The sequence below is a fragment of the Mauremys mutica genome, chromosome 2 (assembly GCF_020497125.1).
Source record: "Mauremys mutica isolate MM-2020 ecotype Southern chromosome 2, ASM2049712v1, whole genome shotgun sequence".
NCBI lineage: Eukaryota > Metazoa > Chordata > Testudines > Geoemydidae > Mauremys > Mauremys mutica.
The window spans coordinates 270955085-270977744 of NC_059073.1; the positions used below are offsets into that span (position 1 = coordinate 270955085).

The 22660-nt window shown below is 43.2% G+C and overlaps 1 long non-coding RNA gene across 4 annotated transcripts; it reads right to left on the minus strand.

The window, feature by feature from the left end:
- Window positions 1–559: 559 nt before the first annotated feature.
- Window positions 560–22328, minus strand: LOC123365170. 4 transcript variants are annotated; one of them, XR_006577459.1, is made up of 7 exons: window positions 22213–22303; window positions 21479–21542; window positions 20402–20459; window positions 13435–13546; window positions 12182–12401; window positions 11138–11343; window positions 560–747 (listed from the first exon to the last, which is right to left on the minus strand). It is a non-coding gene; the product is annotated as an uncharacterized LOC123365170 (long non-coding RNA). The 4 variants fall into 4 exon arrangements; XR_006577462.1 differs by lacking the exon at window positions 20402–20459 and having other exon boundaries at window positions 22213–22295; XR_006577461.1 differs by lacking the exons at window positions 20402–20459; window positions 21479–21542 and having other exon boundaries at window positions 22213–22325.
- Window positions 22329–22660: the final 332 nt, after the last annotated feature.

Consider the following 22660-nt stretch of genomic DNA (forward strand, 5'->3'; position numbering starts at 1 on the left):
CTACAGGCCTTCATCCTTTACCTCAAGCTATAGTGACTTATGCTTTTTAGTACTGGAAGTTCCCAGTTCACTCCTGGGCTATGATCAAGATGGCAGTCAGAACTTGAGCACAGCCAAAGCACATTTATTTAAAGATTCACGTGAACCTTTTTTGCAATATGCACTCACCTCTGCTGATCACTTCTCCAGAATTCACAACAATACAGATGGCCAGATGGTTCCAAACTATGTTGTTTTTTCTCCCATTCAATTACATTACAATGGATAATACAAAGTGAGTTTTACAGCTCAATGCAGTTTCCCCATTGACCAAAAAGATGCATTATTATTTACTTGATACCTGAATATTCTCAAGTACTTGGCTGAAGGATATCCAAGGACTTCTTCACTTGAGAATGAGCTACTTACACAATCAGGGGAAAGATGAGAACATGTAGTTTGTGGTTCTTTTATACTATTTTCAAAAAAAGAAAAAAGATTAATCAATAGACTTTGACTTTTTTCCACTGAAATGTGTTAAGGTTAAATATGATGGACACTTCTCTTTGTACATGGCACACACACTTTTATTCCATTATTGTTCTGAGCATAGCAGGTCATCAGCAATACTTCTAGTTACTGGAGACTAATTAATCATTCACAGTCTTCCCTGTAAAGCTTTCAGTCCTATTATCTTTTTTCCTTCTCTTTGGAAATATATTACTCTTGTAGCTTGCCTTTTCCTTTTGCGGGTTATCTTTGATCCTTCTGTAAGAAATAATTCAAATAACAAATTAAAGATAGCTAAATCAGGCTGGGATTTCCACATACGGGAGTTAGGTGTTTAAGCTATGGCTACACTTTACAGCAAAATATAGACTACGGCAACTATATGTGAAAGGCTCCGGCATTGGGTAGCTGACAGAACCTGAGCCTGAGAAGGAGCGAGAATTTACCAATGTATATTGCCAAAGAGACACAGTAATATGTAATGATTATATACATATATGTATATGTATGTATAAATAGATAGATATGCACACACATAATCATTATATAAGTTGATAATGTATATTTATTATACATTTATAATGCATAATTAATGATAATACCAACTTAATCTTTTACTTAGTGGGACTTCTGGCAATCTCTGCTTTCAACAATTCCCTTGAAGTTTGGTTTGTGTTCAGTTGTGCTCACATGCCTCAGTTCTCTTAAGTGGCTGTCTGTCAAAACGGATCAGTGCTTGGATTTCACGTTTCTCAAGAAAACAGACTCACAAAGAGGCAAAGGTCAAGGCAAACATTGAGATTAATTTTAAGGCTGCACCTCTGATGTTGGGGTATTATCCTTTGGTACAGATTTCCAGAAAGTAAGGGTCCCCTCTGTTTTCTGAACAGATTTCAATCTATCATCTTCCAAAAGTTCTATTATTTCCATCTGGGATGTTGCTTCATCAGTGACTGAAGGGGGCTTCAGACAATCGGCTTCAGCACTAAAAGGGTCAATCCGAAAGCTGATCTGAGGTCTTTTCTGCTGCAAATCTTGGAATCTTTCCTCAAAACTGTCCTTAAGATCTTACTCATATATCTAGTTGTGCTCCGTTTTAGGGATTCTGCTGCGTTCTTTTTTGATCTGGCTTGAAGTTGTGACATTGATGGAAAGTGCGTCAGTTCTCCCTCAAGCATTTGTCTGTGAAACAACTGCAGTTTGTTCATGAACGCAAATATACCTTGTACTGATCAGACAGCAACCAGAATTTTCTTTGTAAGTCCACATTATCCAAATGCAGCAGCAAGAAATGCCAAGTCTAGAACCCACCCAGGATCTGTAAGCTTGGGGTGTATTCTGTGCTTCTCCTCCATAAACAATTGTACTGGTTCCAGGAGCATGAAAAAACAGGAATATCTTTACCTCTTGAGAGCCATCGAACTGCGCAGTGAAATGGCAAATCAGCAGGGGAGTCATCTTCATCCAGTTCTTCAATTAGATTTTCAAATTGTCTGTGATTGAGTGCATTTGAGAGAATGAAATTCACAATGTGCAAGACAGGTTTCATGACATGATCAAATTTGAGATTTTTAGATACCAGTTGCTCCTGATGAATAATATAGTGAAATGTCCAAAATTCAGGAAAGATCTTATCAGACTTATAAAGCCCTACTAATCCATTTGCAGATCCCCACATGGACGGAGCCCCGTCCGTTGCAATGGCCGTGATTTTCTGTAAAGGCAAGTGGCTTTTTGCAACTACCAACATCAACAACTCCTTCAGATCTTGTCCACAAGTTCTGTCCTTTAGTGACACGATATCAAGGAGTTCTTCCCTTACAACACAGTTTTCAGACACAGGGTGGACAAATACCAACAATTGAGGTTTATCCTGCCCATGGCACGACTCAGCCAAAGCAATTCTCAAATATTCACACTGCTGAAGTTGCAAGTGCAGATGCGATGCAATGTCACTGTTCAGGTAGGAGATTCTGCGTTCTACTGTGTGGCGTGAAAGCGGCAGGCTGAAAATTTTCTACTGTAGATTCTCGTTCTCTGGAGACAGGATTGAAATCACATCAGTGAGGCACGTTTTTATAACCTTGCCTTCAGAGTAGGGCTTTTTCGCATGGGGTATGTGCTAGGCCACATAATAGGAGGCTAACGTTACAGTCTGCGATCGGCTGGCAAATCTGGTGAAGAACTGGGCTTCTACATCTATTTGCTTTTTCAGAGTTTTCAGTTTTAAAGTGCGGAGCTCAGATCCTTGTGGGAATTCTTGATCCATAGGTGCATGGCTTGAAGTGAAATGATGCTGCAAGTTTGAAGCTTTGAACTGAGAGATGCACGTCTAGCAAAGAAGGCACGTGGCCTAGACCATTATGTTCAGCGAAAAAGTACTTATTCTCCCACTCCTATTGGAAGCCTTGATTTTCATCTGTGTCTTTTCTTTTCAGCTTGCACTTGCCTTCCATTGTTAGATGGTGTAAGAAACATTTTGATTAAGAATTTCCACACCAGCTGGTCACTGTGTGCTTTATTCAAGGAGACACTGGTGCCGGCCACGGGGTGCTGGACCCCTGGCTCTGTCCTAGGCCCTGCCCTCCACTCCACCCCTGTCCCCAAGTCCCCACCTCTGCCCTGCGTCTTCCTGCCCCTCCCTGAGTGAGCCGTGTCCTCGCTCCTCCCCCACCCCCCGAGCCTCCTGCGAGTCACAAAATAGCTGATCGTGGTGGGCATGAGGCACGGGGAGGGAGGAGGAGGTGCTGGGAGAGGGAGGGGCGAGGCTGCAAACTGCAGCCTCTCTCTCTCCTCCCTCCCCCCCCCCTGAGCCTCCTCAATGCTGCGAAACAGCTGATTGCAGTGGGTGGGAGGCACAGGGAGGGAGGAGGATGTGCTGATTTGGTGGCGGGGGGGCTGCTGGCAGGCAGGAAGCACTGGGGGAGGGATGATAGGGCTGCCATTTCCCCCCAGAGTCGGCTTCTAGCAGGAGCCGCATATTATCTTCTGAAGAACAGCATGCGGCTCCAGAGCCACAAGTTGGCCACCCCTGGGCTAGAGCCTTTCAATGAGTGGAGCAAATGCTCTGGCAGTGGGGACGCAAAGGGACTCTACACTGCTAAATATAGCAGCATAGATGTGGGTGGCACTGCTTCGGTGTGTAGGGTACTTACCCAAGGGTTCAAGCATGTAGAGCATTCTCCTCACTTAAGCTATGCCTCACCGTCAACACTGCTATTTATACCCAGGCCAGCTGAGTGACCAGTGTCTGTACTCCACATGCCAACGTCAGTGTAGCTGTACCTTCAGTCCCATTGAAATTCAATAGGAGTTGGGTGCCTAACTTCCTTAGGCACCTTTGAAAAATCCCTGCCTAATTGTATAAATAAGAAACATTCCTGACAAAGGGGATGTGCTGCAAATCTAATATTTTATCTGGCCCTGTGTGGATATGTTAGAATGATGGCTACCATCTTGGCTGTTACACCAGGGACTCCATAGCTAGACCCAGGAGCTGCGGCAGCTTGAACTAAAGCTCTCTATTTGGGGTACTCCTAGACTTTAGCTTCTGTGGATTGGATACGGAGAGGGACCTGTAACATACACACACACAAATGGGTTACATAAGGCTTCCTTCTCTTGCACCCTCATGGAAAGGCTCCAGCACAGGGACATTCCTTATGTTCCTGAAGCTAAAGAGCTTCTGAATAGCTACCCACACTGTCAGCACCCCCCTGCCAAAGTGGTCAGAAAAGAGCAGAGTGAGGATGTTAGATGGGCACAGCGGGGAGCAGCTACTGCACTTTTGCCAAGCACTCTGCCTACCCTGCCTGGAACTCAAGGAGCTTCTTTGCATGCCCTCTGCACCATCCCCGAGATGGGGCTGTGCCTTACTGGCACAATAAACCCCTCTAATCACTGAGGGCCAGAGTCATCCTGGCTCTTATGCAGATGGAGTTATAGGGTGCAAGGAGCACTGGGATTATAGGGTGCAAGGAGCTTTCTATCCCTTGTGTGGGCTGGGTAATGATCAGACAGAGACTTCTCTGAGAGAGGCATGGAGAAGAGGCAATGCCAATGCTTTGCTCCCCCTCTGCAAGGACTTTTGAAGGAGGATTGGCACAGCAGGCGGGACAGACTGTACCGCATAGAGAGAGTATATAGTAGCAGGCACACTCCGAGTATGCACCAGGCAGTCAGAATGCCTCCTGGTGCCCCCTGGGGTAATACAACTCCTTACTGCCCCAAGACAAGCCTCAGTCCTAAGAGTGGGGGCAGGACAGAGATGCTTGTGTCAGTTCTGCATTTCTGTGGCAGGGCAGTTTTCCTCTAGCTCATTGCAACCTGTTTACTCCATGTGCTACCAGTGTGGCATATAGGGGCTAAAGAAGCAGCTGCAATGTGTGTGTGTGTGTGTGTGTGCGTGCATGTGGCCTTTGAAATATATACCTGTGACATAGAGACCCAGGGGTAGTTCACTATTCTAGGTCAGCTCTTATGAGGCCTGACATACTCACTACATCTAATGCACTATTGTCATGGTAATGCCACCTTTTAGTATATAACATATCATTGGAATACAAATAACTCACTGACCATTAATGGTCTTTCACGATACATATACGGAGTGTGTACTAAGAGTTATAAATGTGTGCTAGAATTATGTTCTGAAAATGTGTTTGGCAAGTGCTGGATAAGCACTGTCTGCATTAGACAAAGGAATGTGTATTTGCTTGTCTGACTAGCCTAGTCAGCAAGCAGAAACAATGAAGGTAAATTTACATAAAAGGTAAAATAAGTGATCAAGCTGGGGAGAAAACAGCATGGCAACTACATCCCAGCAGTAGAGAGCAACTTTATCTGAAAATATATTTCAAAGGTTTACTGCTCTTTAAAGACACCATGTCGCAACCTCACATGATAAATAATTGAGTCAATTAATTGTATACAGTGTTACTGTATTATAAAGTATATTGAGTCAGGTCTTTTTATGTAAGCCTGGAGCACACTGGTGATAAATATCATTGTGGAATGTACGTATTAACACTTTATGAGCAATTATGGATAATCACTGATATTAGGCTTTAAAATCTGTGACCAAAGACAGAGAGAAACAAGTTTTCTCCCAGATAGGATGGAAGGTAGCTATCTGCCTGTTTCCACTGTAAATTAGGCATTTTGGAATCAAAACAATAGAAGCTCCATTTACTTACTACTCAACAGGGGGATGGGAAGTCAATAGGAAGGAAAGAACTGTAGGAATTCTTCCTGCCTCTTGTAACAGAGTCAATGAACTTTGGAAGAGATAAGTAGAATCAGAAAGCCATTTTTGGTACCCATCACTTGGAAAATTAAGGGGACCAGAGCTCTTGAAATCACTGAACAGGGCATCCTTTAACCAAAGGGGCTGAAGTCTCTGGGAACTAGTGTATAGAGAAGAAACCTGTTTAGGAGAAGACTGTAGCTTGCAAAAAGTAAATTTTAGTCTTAAAAGCATATTTTCACTTTTGTTTGTTTGGAATTCTTTCTGTCTTTATTCCTTATACCTGGTATCACTTAAACCTGTGGCTTTTTGTATAATAAACTTGCTTCACATTTACTATAAACCAGTTCAGTGCTGGGATTGAAATAAGAGTGTTTGTCAAACCCTAGTTAAACTAATGAGCTGCAATTAAAGAGACAATATGTCTTTAAAGGAGAAACAAATTTAAGAACCTCTGTGAGTGTTCCAGGATGGGGTTTTACACTGCAGGGAAATACGTCTTGAGAGCTTGGGAGTTGGGGTTCACAGTTTGTTACCTGCAAAGCAAGGTTTGGACTGGCAGAGTCCTGAAGAATTTGCTGGCAAGGCAGACAAGCTGGTATGTCGGAGAGTTGTCACATAGTAGCAAAACTCACACTTGCTGAGGCTAAAGGGGGCAATGCAATTCTGGGACCCTCAGCAGATTGTTGCATTGGCAAACAATTTGGGGAAAATGCAGGACTGGGGGTATTAAGGTCACTCTTCAAAAAAGTAGCTGATGTGACCTGCATGCTTGTAGGCTGTCTGTTGGTGTCAGGCTAAGAGCCACAGCAGCAAAGCATTTCAGGCACCCAGAGCTGCAGGGTAAGCCAGGGCACAACCTCTTGCTGGTTTGGGTTGAACCTCAAAGTGTGACAATACCATGGGCCTAATTTCACACTGTCTTGCACCCTCTGTAACACAGCAGAGCGTAAAGGGCTTACCCTGAGTGTGAGTGCACTGACTGGCCCTGCATGTTCTTGCAGTTTTGCCTAGAGGAATTCTAATTAGTCTTGTAATGTCAGCTTTGAGGTCAGGTTCCTAGGATTAATGAACTTCATTTGCTTCAGCTAAGTAGACCTAAATCAACAATAATGTGCAAATATTGGGTAAAGTGAAAGGCCTGCACACTTTCGTGTGGCATATGTTTTCATTTATGGGTAAATGTCTATACTCCTCAAGCTAAAATCCAAGTTCTTAAACATCTTGCTGCAGCAGTAAATTTTTCAGTCAACATTTATTTAAAGAGTGTGGACACTTCACATTATGTGAATATGTCTGTCATTAAAGTTGTCGTCTGCTGACAAATGGGTTGTAACTGGAATTTGCAAGAATACTACACATATGTTGCTCTGATATCCCCAGTTATATAAATGTATCTATATTACTAAAAAAGCAGTGAAAGAGCTATGTTCATTCATTCATCTCAGCGAATAAGAAATAATGGTATAATGTACATTATGAATAACTATTCAGTGGTGAAATGTAGAAATTTGATTCTTGATGTACAAAGCAGACTTCATACTGGGATGCAAATGGCTCTGAGCCATCGCTCAAATTACAATAGCCATCCAAATTAGGGGAGGGGCATTTCAGTGCTGAGGGTTGGCATCCAAACAGCCCACTACAGTCATCTTCTTTTATCTAAAGAAATACAGCTACAATAGTCCTATTATTTACAATCTGTCATTTGCTGTCTAGATCAGCTTTCACACTGGCAACCAGAAAATCTTAATGGGCCTAACTAATAGGCAAAAGCCAAATCAAGGAAAAAGGTTTAATGCCCAGATTTGAAAACACGCACATACTGTGCATTCTCTATGTCCCAGCGAAAAATTCCAGAAACTGTGTGAAACACAGAGCTCAGAAGCCTATTAGCTGTATTCCTCCAGGTGGCATTCCCTTTGGGCTTGACTCTCCAGCACCACCAAGTTCTGAGGTCCCACTGAAATTAATGGAGATCCATGTGTGCAGAAGTTTAGACTTAGACCCTTAGGCACAGATTCGGATCTCAGTTACACCAATATCAATCTAGAGTAACTCCATTGACTTCAGTAATCACAGCAGTGTAAACAGGAGCAGAATCTGGCACTTCATTTTAAATGCAGCCCCAGAGAGCGCAGAAGCCAGCATGGGACAAAATGTTTACAATGCAGCAGAGAATGTAATGAGTTAAGGCAGCCACAGTGCCATGATATCAACATGCGGGGCCTTCTGTTGAATAAAGCCCGAAACTGCAGTGCTTGCTCAGGCAAAACTTACATTGACCACAACGGGAGGTTGCCCAAGGGTTTGGCCCCTCCTTTATAAATGTTTTTTTTTTATTCACGTATGATGCCCAGATGTCTTGCTGATGTAGGACCAAACACATTGTATCCAAAGGCCTGTTCCAAGGGTGGTGTGCATCTTTCGACTGGTGCTCATATCAATGTCAAAATGTTTTTCTCCATAACTTTATGGGGCACAAACTGGATTAAGTTATGAAAGAGTAGCACTTGATCCTGCTTCCAAACAGAACAATGGGAATTTCTCTGTTAACTTCAGCAGGAGCACAGCTGTGCTCTTCCAAAATCTATAGGGCCATCAGGATGAGGATTTGCTTGTTTTATGAATGAATCTGTGAGAACGAAGGTATTATTGAGGGAAAGCATGACTAACAGGTGGGTTCCACACTTAGCTCTGAAAGCAGCAAGTGGTCATTCTTGTTTCTTCTTCTCAGCACGAAGTTGATGTAAGGTTCATACTTGTTCCATCTAAACACTAATAGTCTTTTACATTTGTAGCAACCCTAACACTAAAGTGCATTACAAAGATTAGCACTATGGGCTTTCAACTAGTGCCTGTTGCTTTCCTTAGGAAATCTCCAGGAAAACAATATCTAGAATCAGATTCTAGGGTTGCATATCAGAATGATATAGATATAGATATATAGAGACTTAAATTATGACAAGGTTACAGACCTGATGTGAATTTTTATCTTGATCTGAATCCACATGTTTACAACTATAGAGCATGTACATCAGGTCATGGCTGTCCCATTTGTACAAAGTTATTAGCAGGGTCATATTAACACTGCAAAACTAGCAAAACCTGCAGTTAAAATATTTTTGCTCTATTTGCACGTTGCAAAAATAGCCTGAATACATTTTTAATGCAATCAGCCAAAATCCCTAAATCCAAATTGTGTGCTAACTGCTCAGGCTGATTAGTGTGAAATATTAATTTGCACTAATCAGCTTGAGGCAAGGAAAGCATAATAAACTTGACACATATATTTCACACTTTACAGTGTTGAAACTTGTTTACAGTTCAGTGCCTGTAAACATTATTGGTGCTGTTAGTTATGTTGCAGAGGTCGGTATTTTCAAGATATGCTTAGCAAAATTCCCTTCACCAGTGCATTAGCTGACCCTATTTTGGCATGTAACTGCTGGGCTTTCGGAACTGCTGGTCTACACCAGTTCATGGTAAAATGGTGAAGCCAAGTATTGTCTAAAGCATTTGTCTCTGCAATGGTTCAGAGCATCTGCTTTACATACCTGGTTGTTGTTAAATGATTGTGAATCATCTGCATTCATACTCCCTTCAACTGTTCCTGGACCAGTGTGCATTTGGACTCCCAAGGCAATTATTCCATACTTCCCAGTAGAGCTACCTGGAGCAGCTGTACTTAGGGTAAATCCAGACACTAATGCCAGGCCCAAGGAGACAGGGCAGGTAAAAGGGAGACACACAGGCTGGTGGGGGGCCTAGAATAACTGACGTGAAACATCTACATGTCCCCTCAGCCCGAGCCTGAACATCTACACCAAAATTTTAGAGTCCCATAGCCCAAGCCCTGCAAGTCCAAGTCACCTGACACAGGACAGCCATGGGTGTTTAACTGCAGTGTAGACATACCCACAGGGGCTAGAAGGGAGGGTCTGTGCACCTCTCCCTGGCCCACCCATACTCCACCCTCTCTTATTCTTTGTGCACAGCTGCACAAGGGGCTGGAGTATCAGATCAGAGCTCTATACACCACAGGGGGTGCACATCCCCATTCACATTGGCCATCCTCTATTACTCAACAGAGTAACACTGATTTCTCTGCACAGGTGTAACGCCAACAGATCCTGGTTGTCAGCAGGCAGGATGAAACTGTGGACCTCTGGAGCTTAGTGCACGAGCCTCTACCACATGAACTGAAAGCCACCTGTCTGTTAGCTAAGGCTGTAGAGCAGACTCATTTATCTCTCTCGTTCTCTAAGTGGTCTTGCTGTCACTAGATGGGACAGAACACCACACCCAGGAGGTGTGTGGGTTACACAGGTACTCTCTGAAGTGGATCTAAATTTTCCACTTATGCCACAGCAGCACAGCCATGTTTATAAGAAATTTCTTTCTAGAAACATCTTATGTTGTTTCAAATCTCACGGTATAGACAGCATCTAACTGTGTTCTAGAACAGGAGACTCAGGATATAACAGTTTCATTAACCATTTTGAAAGGTGAGTAGGCACTGTCTATGCTGTGATTTGAAATGGTGTCAGTACTTTTCTAGCAAGAAGCATTTTTAAGTAGAACTCTGGCTACTTTGATCTGAAGTCCAGAGTGGATGCACCCATAGAAATGCTGGAAGCTGAGACACTGGTTTTGAGAATTTTGCTTACATTCTACTGACCCTAGTAAGGTCTCATCCTAAGTGGAACCACAGTCCTTCTTAAGCAAGCATTTGTCAGGGAGAACAGAAACAAACTACCAACAACAACAAAACCAACAAGATGGCTTGCATCGTTTGGCTGTCCCCACACCCTTTTCCAGAACCCTCCATATGGCCTGGAGATATCTTTTGGATGAACAACATAACTGCAAGTGCACATCATTAATGGAGAAGCTCCCTGAACACTTTCCCCAGATTTTTATTCTTTTTATTTCTGACCTAAATGGCTGTGGCAGGCAGCTGCACGCATGCTGTGTTTCAGGCTTTGTTTAGGTTATTCATTGGAAAGGTGATATGCAGGACATCTGAAATGCAGGACACTGTCTTTAGCAAAGAGTACATTCCTTATTTTGTGCATATAGAGGGCATGGAAAAGTTTGAAGTCCTAAAGCACAGGGTGTTTAATCTTGATTAATGCGATCTAATAAAATGGTGTTATTACCCCTACAAAAAATGGACAAAGCTAGGTGCATTTTATATCTGCCCAAGGCAAGTTCATTAACCACAATGAAACCTGATATAACTGTCATTTATGTGTAATCTGATGTATACTTTATGCTTTGTGCAATTTAAAACAGATCATTTATTCACATTAATACTAGCATGCTACCATAGTTAAGGATTTGCCTATTTCATTTTGCATTATAAATCCTGGATTTCCAGGGAAGTTGCATGAGATTTACCTTTCATTAAAACAGGGACATTCGGTGAGCTAAAACGCACTGACGGTATCTGTTTAACAGTAAGCAACTGAATTTGGTTCATCAAGAAGCCTGGAAAAAATCTCATTGCTCATTGGTTCTCTTTGGCTTTTGAACAATGCATCAAGGCTTGGAACAAATTTCCTCTGTAGTTTCCTTCCCTCACTTCTGCCAGTTTCTTTTTGTGTCTAGATCAAAGGAAATTAAAAGAACTATTGGTAATTGTACATGTACAGCTGTTCAGTCTTGAATACTTGTTTTTATTTTTAAAAGACTCCTAACAGATTCCAGAAATGTCTTGAAAATCTTTTGTGGAATCATTTATCTGTATATTTTCATTTCATTTTACTGAACTATAAAACTAGCTAATCAAGGAATGCAATATCTACCATCTAGAGTGCTTTTATAGGTATGTTTAGCATGAACGAACACAATAATTTATTTCTTATATTCATCCAAAATAGTGTGCCGACTCATAAATTAAATAGCTTCTGGCTGAGCCAGGAGTTGGCTGGAGCATTTTTTAAGGAAAACCAATGGTGAGATGCTGCCACATGTATTCCTTACTCACAGAAGTAAATCCCACTGACATCTATAGATCCCAAAGTACTTTACTAATAAGTTAGTATCATTATCCCCATTTTATGGATGAGAAAACTGAGGCAAGAAGAAGTGAAGTAACTTGTCCAAAGTCACCTAGCAGCAGAGTGGGGAATAGAACTAAGGTCTTTTGCTCCAGTGCTCTTTCCACTAGACCATGCTGCTTCTATGAGCAGTGTATAAATATGGACTCCAGTGCAATGCAATAGGAAGAGGCGTTTGCAGTTCAGGGCCTGATCCCAAGAGGCCTCTCATCTCTGTGTTAAGGGCAATAGGTATTTTTTTGGATGAGATGTAAAGCTATAGTCCAGGCCACTTGTAATCATGCCATGTTCACAGTAAACTTTCATATCCTGGCCAAATTCCAGTGTGGGTAATAATATTCAGCCCACGTTAAATTCCCTCTGTAGTTTCTATTTACCACACCTTGAAATGGCTGAATTCTTCATTTTTTCCATCATCTTCAAATGCTCTCTGCTTGATTAGTACTACCAGTATGTTTCTCACCACACGAGACCATAATCTTCTTTCTCCTTTTTTTTTTTTTACTGTTTCATTAATCTCCGTTACAAAAACTGGTTCTTAATAGAATTTCTGCATATTACTTCTTTTCCAGAGTCTTCTATAATATCAGGAGCAATATTATCTACAGAGTCAACATAAAAATAAATGAGAGAGTGAATTTCTAGGGACCCTGAATCTTCAGATCTCTCATGCTCTTTTGTTACTGGAACAAAGAAAGGGGTGACATTGGGGTTTTTTTTGTTTTGTTAATATTGTAGTTGTTCCAATACCTGAAGCCATAATCAAAGCAACAGGTATAATACTGTATATGCAGATTACCTGCTTGTATTAACCAGATATCATTCCTAAGACATGTTTTTTCTTAAGATAAATTGATTACCACTTCAGTCATAATGGTAGTGTCTAGAGGCCCCAGTCAGTTTTGGGTCCTATTGTGCTAGGTGCTGTATATACATATATTTCTTGCTCCAAAGAGCTTATAAACACACACATTTATGCATAGGTGCTGACTCTGTGGGTGCTCCACAGAAAAAAATTAGCGGGTGCTTAGCACCCACTGGCAGCCAAGCTCTCCTCCCTCCAACACCTCCCTCCTGCCTCCGATCAACTTCTCCCCTTCCCTCCTAGTGCCTCTCACCCACCACAAATCAGCTGTTCTGTGATGTGCAGGAGGCGCTGGGAGGGAGGGAAAGGAGTGAGGATGGGGCACACTCAGAGGAGGGGGTGGAAAGAGATGGGGTCTTGGGGGGAGGATTGGAGTGGGGCTGGGGCCTGGAGTGAGCAGGGGTTGAGCACCCCCCGGGTAGAGAAGAAGTTGGTGCATTTATGTATCTTTACCAATTAGTAAATTAAACAAAATCAATATAAATCAGTTGCAAAACACTTCAACTGTGCCCACACTGGGCTTTCCACCAGCTTAACTACACTGATTTTAATGCAAATTGTATGTATAGCCAAGACTTCAGTTTGACAATGTTACTGTGAGTTTCCAATTTTGCAAATTATAAAAAACAGAAGAGAAGAAAATAATGTGTCTGTGTTCAGCGATACTTATTTCAATGACTTATCTTGGCTAAAGAAGGCAAGTGCAGTTCAAAGCAGATAAATGGAGAACAATGGAGAAAACCCCAAAACAGGAAATGTCTGCTACACACATTAGAGTTGTAGCAGATGATCCAGGTGCAGTAACATATTGACCAGGAAGGAGTTTTAGCCTTTTGTTGCAGAGAATAGACAAATCCCCAAAGCATTCAGCCTGATACGCAGCTGCAGAGCACAAGACAAACAAAAATTATTACAGCAACAACAATAAAAAAAAGCACACAATAGAAACGAAAGGATATGATATTGCTCCTAAGAATAGTACTCCTTATTAGTCTTCACCTAACAGGCTGAGTGCAGTACTATTCACCATGATTTAGAAAAGATAAAACTTCTCTTGAGGACAAATGCATCTAAAAGATATCAGGGTTCAAAGACTTAAGTAGTTGGCAGGAAGGTTATAAATCTGGGTTTAATACCACCAGGGGGAGAAAGAAAAAGAGAGAGAGAGATTTTAAACAGGCTAATTTCAGTTTTTTAATTTCTCTGTCATCATATTTCATGCAAAGTACCCCACCTACCATTACCAAAATGGTGTAGTGAAGAGCATATCTATGACTGGGTGACAGCTTCAGTTATACAAAAGTCTCACACGACAAATGAAACCTTTGGATAACTAGGGGAGCTGGCTTCACAGATTTCAGAGTGTGTGCTCAGGGCAATGGTTTAAAGCCACAATCCTGTCCTATGTGAGCCAAAAATAAAAACAAATACTGAGGCAGTTTCTGATAACTGGGAGAAAAGGTTTCTGCCTTGAATGCAAAGACCAGGCCTTTCTTCTGTGGTAACAAGAGAACTCTGATCTCAGGTAAAATGTTCTCCTCCAAAACTGGGATACAATTTTGTGCAAAACAAACAATTATAAAAGAATAATGAGTTAAGTAACAATACATGGGGAAATTACAGATGGTGAGAATTTACTAGAAGCCACTGCCAGAGTCAAAACAGAAACAAGGACAAAATGTTGTTGTTGGTTTGCTTTTTTTTCATAAATATCCAGCTAGGGAAGAAGATGCAATAAGAATCCAACCTCTTCGAAAGAAACAATGAAAGTAATTACTGCTGAGCTGAGCTGACACCTCTATGAGATAGTTTGAGTCAATTAGGGATGAATGCCTTCCACCATACAATGTGTGGCCCTGCCCTACGTGACCTGTCTCAGCAAACCAGACTCAACTTCACAATACAGTGTGAGCAGCAGTTTGAGGCTTGCTACTATTTGAATTAAAAATCAAGGCCAAGATTCTCAAAAACAGGAGCCTAAAGACAGGCTTTTAAATATGTTTGGCCTGATTTTCAAAAATGCTGAGTTCCATCAGTTTCCATCTGAAAACCAGGCCACATGTACTTCAGCCAGCACTTACAGAAGACAAGATTGTGTCTTTACATATGGCTCCAAGCAAGAAGTGGTGCATAAGCAGCACCTCTCCAGGAGTAACACCAGGAGGCAGCATGACACAGGCACAATGCCCTTTCTACTTACTGCTTGTTTCTGTAGGATAACTGCCAGTATATACCAGCATTAAATTACTGTCTCCACCCACGGTGGCTAAACTACTCTGGCCAGCTAGGAGGGGGAGCTGAAACCAAGCCTCCATACACTCCCTGCCACCCTGCTGTGGAGAAGGAGTAATGGAGGAGTAGTTTCATTTATTTCCACACGCCTGGACCTGTTGTAGATGGGGACATAGACAGTCAAACCTAGCAGTCAGAACAGGAGTCAGGAGCCAGAAACCAGAGGTCAGAGACAGAGTCGAGAGTCAAGCCAAGGGTCAGCACCAGAGTCAATGTCAGGGATTGGGCCTGGATCTGGAAAAAGGCAAGGACATGAAGGCAGGAATTATGAGCAAGGCAGGGTTTGTGGTCAAGCAAGAAGGCAGGGTCCAATGTAGGAACTAGCCAGAGATTCACCTAGTTGCTCAGACAACTTCCTGTGTCTCCTTCTGGCTTAAATAGTGAGTTTTTGAGCCAATCAGAGATGCTGAAGTCTCCTCCAATTGGCAGCTTCATTGGCAGTGCCTGTGGTGAGCTAGGGTCCAACAGCCCACACTCTCTGCTCATCTCAGTAAGCTGCCATATGGTGGGTATGATCTGAGTAGTGCCTGGGGACCTGGGTTTGAGACCTGAGATCCTTCACATCACTTCCTCACCCCTTAGGGCATCCTCTGGACATCAGTGAGCTGGTTTTCCAGACTAGTTCTTGTGGAAGGTCTTTACCAGGTTGGGAGCATAGACCTTTTCTGTGGGCTCCCAAGAGACTCCTTCGGGATTGTAACCTTCCCAATCAAAGACTGGAGTTTACCCCCATCTCATTTTGGCATCAAGTATAGCATGGACAACATATTTGTTGTTACCCTGACCATGTATTGGTAGATTGGGGAGGGGCGATGGGGGCAGTGAGGAAACACATCCTGTGTATGGGGCTTTAGAGGTGATATGTGAAACTCCAGATCAATTTTGAGGGCTCCAGGCAGGAGGAGTTCAAAGGTAACTGGACTGATTGAGCAGCAAATTAAATAGGGATCCATGAACTGGTAATCCAGTTATGGGATGGCCTATCTGTGTGCAGATATTTTGTGAAAAGCCACACAATCTAGCCTATGGAAAAAGTGGGACCTTCATGTCATCGGCAGACCGCATATTGTTTGTATTTTCTCTTGGCATCTTCTAGCTTGGTTTTCAAGTCAGTTTAGATCCAATGGGTCTGTTGCACCCAGTCGAAGGCTGTTGGGTTGGGTGAGGTTATGGGTAGTTCCAGGTAAAATCGAGAGTGGAGCCCATACTTTGAAAAAAAGGGTCTCTGTCTTGTAGAGTCATGTTTTGTCTTATTGTACGCAAATTCTGACTGGGGTAGTAGCAAGGACCAGTTATCCTGAGGATAGTTTATATAGCACCGTATGTACTTTCCCAGATTTGTTCTCTCTGCCTGACTTTTTGGTATGGAGGACTTCATACCAGAAGGAGGAGATAAATTGTACACTGTGATCAGAGACTATCTGATCCAGGAGGCAATGGAAGCATATGACTTGATCAACTCAGAGCTGGAAGGTTTCCCGCGGCATAAAGTTTTCCATTTTGGTAAGATGGTTCACCACAGTTAGGATGGTTATGAACTTAATGGACTCAGATAATTGTACTATGATATCTAGATCAATGACTGCCTAGGGGTCAGATGGAGTCTCAAGAGGTTGCAGGAGGCTGGATGGTTTGTTGTGTAATGCCTGGGAGTGGACACACAGATTACAAGAAGCAACATAGGCCTGTACTGTGGCTTCCATGCAAGGCCACCAAAAGAGAAAATAAATTAGATGTTAGGTCTTGATGCTGCCAAAATGTCCTGCCAAGGGAGAGTTGTGGCATACCTGTATAATTCTTGGAGGTTCAGGAGGAACATGTATGCATCCTTTCATATAGGTTATCCCATTTCAGATGCCATGTGGTTCCTTGTTTATGGCTTCCTGCCTGTCGGAAGGGATCCCCTGAGCTGAGGTTGATCATATTGTGGCAAGCAGGTCTTGGTGGGGACCTGTGCCCAGGACTTTATGAGGTTTAAGAATGTTGGAGTTTGTGGAGTTCAAGCCCATCATGTCAGTGTAGCATTCTCCCTTCTGGGACAGACAACCAGCTTTGATGTTTAAGGTTTCTCGAGATTACAAAGTTGTAACATGAAAAAAACAGGATCCATCAGAGTTGCCATTGGCTGAAGGCTTTGGCCTTATGCAAATATTCTCAATTCTTATGGCTGTGCATACTTGGACAGGATACAGGGCCCCTTCCAGATAGTGGTGCCATTCCTCAAAGGCAGTTTTTATCACCAGGAATTCTTAATCCAGAATCTCATAGTTTTCTTCTGCAGATGTGAGTTTCCTGGAATAAAAGGCACATGGGTGTAACAGTCTCGGGGCGGGGGGCATGTTTTTGGGAAAGAACTGCTCCAAACACCACATTAGAAGCATCAGCTTTGATGATGAAGATTTGCATGGTGTCTGGGTGAGCCAGTGTGGGAGCAGAGGTAAATGCAAATTGCAGCGCTCAAAGGTCTATTGGGCCCTGAGAGACTAGAGGAACTTGTTGAGGGTGGCAATGCACTCTGAGAACTTTGCGATAAATCATCAATAGAAATTGGGATGTTTTACAGTTCTTGGATGTCCTGTGGAACTGCCCAATCAGGAGCTGACTTCATCTTCTGAGGGTCCATCTCGATACCCTTAAGGGATAGAATGAACCTAGCAATTCTATGGTGGAATGACCAAAAAATAACTTCTTCAGCTTTGTGTAGAGACCGTGTTGGCATAGCCTTCCAAGGATGGAATGGACATGCCCAGTGTGTTGCTCAGCACTGTCTGAAAAAAATAAGTAGGTCATCAAGGTATACCACCATATATTGGTCCAGAATATCATGAAACATGTCATTGATAAAGTGTTAAAACATGGCTGGGGCATTGGTTAAACCAAAAGGCATCATGAGGCATTCTAGATGTCCATAGTGGGATCAAAAGGCAGTCTTCCATCCATCCTCAACTCTAATACGTAAGGGGTTACATGACCATCAGAGGTCCAATTTTACGTATATCCAGGTGTCTCCCATGCAGTCCAATAGTTCAGGTATTACAGGTAAGGGGTACCAGCTTCTAATGGTGACCTTATTCAGTGTTCCGTTGTCCACACACAGTTGGAGGCTACCATCTTTATTGTTAATTAAGAGAACCAGTACCCCACCAGGCGAGGTGGACTTGTGAATAAAGCCCTTTGCCAGATTCTCTTGCAGGCAGGTGTGCAGAGTGGTCAATTTGGGTTCAGACCTGGCATAAATGTGATCAAATGGAATTTTTACTGCCAGTTCAGTTCAGTTGGGCAGCCATAATCCTTATGTTGAAGGAAGATGTCTACATTTGTTTTTCAAATACATTGGCAAAGTCACTGTACTTGAGTGGAAGTTGATGCTCAGGAGCAGCTGGCAAGTCTGTCTGACCAACTACCCTGGCTTGTTATCGCCAGGGCCCTGCTGTTCACTCTCTACTTCCTGAGGTCAAGCAGTGCTGCCAGAAGTAGTCTGAGAAGACGTTGACCTTTAGTTCATCCTAGTGAATATGAGGGTTACAGAGGTTCAGCCACAAAATACCCAGGATCAGGGGGAAATGTGGAAAGTGAATGGCATTAAACTGCATCGTCTCTTGGTGCCCTTGGATGGTGACCTCCAGGGGCACAGTCTCCATCCATGGCTGGCCCAGAAGATAGGAGGGACCTATCAATTGTCACTAGTAGGTTTGGGCCTTAGGGGAATCTGCTGGGTTGGGGCTGCATCTAGGTTGAGAAAATTGTCCTCTGCACCTGAATTAACAAGGGCCTGCTATGGAGGGATTGGAAGGGAGATCTCTGGAACACATACCTCACCAGTACTTGCATACATACCTCACCAGTACTTGCAAATGTTCAACATCATTCAGAACACATTCTGGATAGGACCATGGCTTGCGACTCTGGGGAACATTTTGTCCAGCTGCTCAGGCCAGCTCGCTTTACTGGGCCTGGGCTAGCTTGTTTTCCCAGGTCTCTTTGGTCTGGATTCCTCATGGAGCAATCAGAAATAGCACGATCAGTTTGCCACAGTAGAAGCACAGGTTAAAAGGGGTAGGCTGCTCCTTTTCCTCAGAGGCACGTGGCTGACTGGCCAGATCTACCTGCATCAGCTTGGTTTATGGAGCATGGCCCAATAGGAGGGGGCATGGCTTCAATGCCACCCATCTTCATTCTTCCTGCTGTTCACATAGCTTATTGTGTATCCAGACGACAAGATTGATAAAGGCACCCAGATCCATCTGGGTCTCAACTCCAGCCAACTCATCCTGCAGGCCCCATCAGAATTTGAACAGCTGGACTGCCCTATTCCAGTCCAGGTCTGGTGTGAGACAGCAGACGTGTACTGCATGGGAGGTGGCTATGCCTGACCCCTGTTGGAGTTTCCTGAAGGTGACCTCAGCAGAGCAAACATGGTTGGGGTTACCAAAAATGGTTCATATTGCCCCCTGGAAAACATCGCAGCTAGACAGCACCAGACTGCTGGTCTCCAGTAGTAGGGAAACCCAGTCAACACCTCCTCAGTCAGCAGACTGACTACCCGACCCACCATGGCTTGGTTGGATGCGTATGTTTGAGGGCAAAGCAAGAACAAAAGGCAGCAATGGTTCATGATGCCTCGAAACTTGGAATGATCCCCCCACTTAAGTGCTCCGGGAAGGGGGCAACAAGTCCTTGCTCAGGGATTGATGCCGCTGGTTGGACCCAGAGCACATTGTTTTTGGCACAGAGATGATGGATTTGCCCCTGCAATACCTGATTCTTGACAACCAGCAGGGGCAATTTGCATTGCACATCATGGTTGTCCATCTGGATGTGGGTCACCTGCTCATGGAGCACTAGAGCTCCTTGGGGCATGGGCAACTCCATTGGTCCATACCTGGCAGGCTTCACTCAGAAGATTTGGTGTCAAACTGTCATAGACTAGGACATAGCCGGTCAGAGCTAGTGGTCAGAGCAATGGTGAAAGCAGGAGCCAGAGGTCAGAAATAGGGACAGAATTGGGAGGTAAGCCAAAGGTCAGAGGTGGAGTCAGTATCCAGGGGTGGGGCATAGAAGAAGGGATCTGGAACAAGGCAGGAAGGCAGGAATCAAAAACAAGGCAGGCTCAGTTTTCAGGCAAGAAGGCAGGGTCTAATACGGCAACCATCCAAGTCTTTGCCTAGTTGCTCAGACAACTTCCCGTGAATACTTTTGAGTTAAATAATGAGTCTGAGCCAATCAGAGAGGTTGGACGTCTCCTCTAATTGGGAGCTGCACAGGCAGTGTCTATGGTGAGCTAGCGTCCACCAGCGACACTTCCTACTAGTACCAGCAAGCTGCCAGGTGGTGGCTGCAGTCTGAGTAGTCCCTGGGACCTGCGGAACTGCATTTGAGACCCAGGATCCCTCGTCCAGCCCAGCATTTGAGTAGCCAATGGAGTGGCTTAATGGGGGTTCTCACTTCCACTTGTAGGCAAGTAGTCCAAGTCACAGTCTAGCCCTCGCTGTCCAGGAGTTCTCTGAGTACACAAAGAGACAGGGAAAAGGACAAAGCAAAGGACAATAGGAACAACCCAAGGATCTGAGGAATTTTGGCCATATTCTGATCTCCTGAATTAATAATACTGAAGATAATGGAATTCATCTGGAGTTATACCAGAGTAACTGACAGCCCAGTCCCGTGAGGTGCTGAATGCCCTCAAGTCCCACAGCTCTGACAATAAACAATACATAGAAACTAGTCCTGTATTATTTGGAAAACAGGAAATGAAAAGGGGACCTCAAGGAAGAGGATTTCCTCCAGGAAGGGAGATTCTGAAGTGACTGGAGGACAGTTTCTAAAAGGGGTATTTGAGTGAATGCCAAATACAAGAAAAAGCCATCAATTTAAAGTAACGAGGATAGGGCACTAAAGCAATCAAGGTATAATTTATACACCAAAGAGAATAGTTAAAATGACTTAAAATACCCTGGGGGAATGGAGTACAGTATTAACTGAGGGGTGCGGGGTGGTGATGTATGTATATATGTCAGAGACAGAGAAATACAAATCCCAATTCAAAAGAGGGGATGTACTTACATGTTACAAATTTCCTTGTCTCCCTTCACCCTGTGTTTTTCTGAGTTCATGATACTGCTGTCTAAATGATATACAGTTTTACCTTCCTGTCATAAAAATACTCTGGCCTGGTCATTCATGAACACAGTATCATTGACCTTGAATAGAGGTTTCTGGACCTTTACAATTGTATGTTAGTTGAACGTCTTGTGTGTAAAATATATTTTATTTTGCTGATTGGCTCTAAAATACTTATAATGCCATGAAGCACATAGTATATGAGCTTTTTTCCAAAGAAGATGCATTTGTGGTTTTCCTATACAATACTACTTGTTCTGAAATGAAAATTTTGTGAGTAATATCATTTTAGAAGCCAGCCCTTCCCTCTTCACTCAGGCCATGATTCAGAAAGGTACCTGTAGTGTATGGAACTGAATAATATCCCTTTAAATAATTTATGAGCCCTCTAGGGGCACTCACCGTGTTCTATGTTTTAGAACGGTGTTTTTCAACCTGTGGTCCATGAGCCTCTGTGGTCTGCAGACTATGTCAAGAGATTGATGAAAGGTGACTATGAAAATAGTTTCAGATCCCAGAAAAGGCATTCTGTTTTTCTGATCAGTCAAAAGTATGTGAATACCCCCACCTACAAGTCAAAACCTGGAAGTGTTGTTGTTACCATAGAAGCCCACTGTGATGGGTTTTCTCCGGGATACAACCTGGAACTGGAGTACGGTTGAGCCCTCTGAACTGTCCAGCTTGGGCTGTCTCTCACAATGCCCTGCTAGTGACAAGCAGCAAACCCCTGCAGGCACCCAGCTAGATTGCATGCATGCTCCCAGAGCCACTCATGAACTAACAATAGAGAGAGGATCCTGCCAAAATATCCCCAGCTCCCCAGCCTAGGACCCCGGAGCTGCCCTGGTCAAAAACCTGACCAGTATATGAGTTATTACCCAGTCCGCCACTTGTACAAAGGAAAGTGACCGTGCACCAACTCTTATTCCTGAGCTGAAAATTTCCCCAAAGCACTTCACTCAAACCACACTGTTTTAGGTAAAAAAATATAAAATAGATTTAGTAACTACAGAAAGATATATTTTAAGTGATTATAAGTGATAGCCAACAGATCAAAGTAGATTACCTAGCAAATAAACAAAAATGCAATCTAAGCCTAATATAATAGACAGGATTTGAATTAAGCAGTGTCTCACCCTGGTAGGTAGTATTAACAGTCCACCAAGGTTTCACAAAGGGGCAGGCTTCCTTCCTCCAGGTCAGTCCTTGTTCCTCAGGTGTTTCTAGGTGTTCTCTTGTGTGGGGAGTGAGGCCCATTTGTGATGTCACTTCCCCCTTTGCATGCTTTGATGAGTCATGGCAACCTTATCCATGTGCTGACTGAAGCATCCCCAGGTGAGGATAAGCCTTTTCATGGCCCATTGTCTTTATTGACAGACCATTCATCTTGAATAGGCCATTCATACTGTGCTGGCTAGACTATACATAAAGCTTTGTGAGTGTTACCCAGAGCAAGCACATTTGAAATACAGATGCATAGTGAATATTCATAATTCCAGATACAAAAATGAAACATTCATACAAATAGGATGATCATATTTGGCAATTCATCATATTTCCATTGACATGTTACACGACACATTT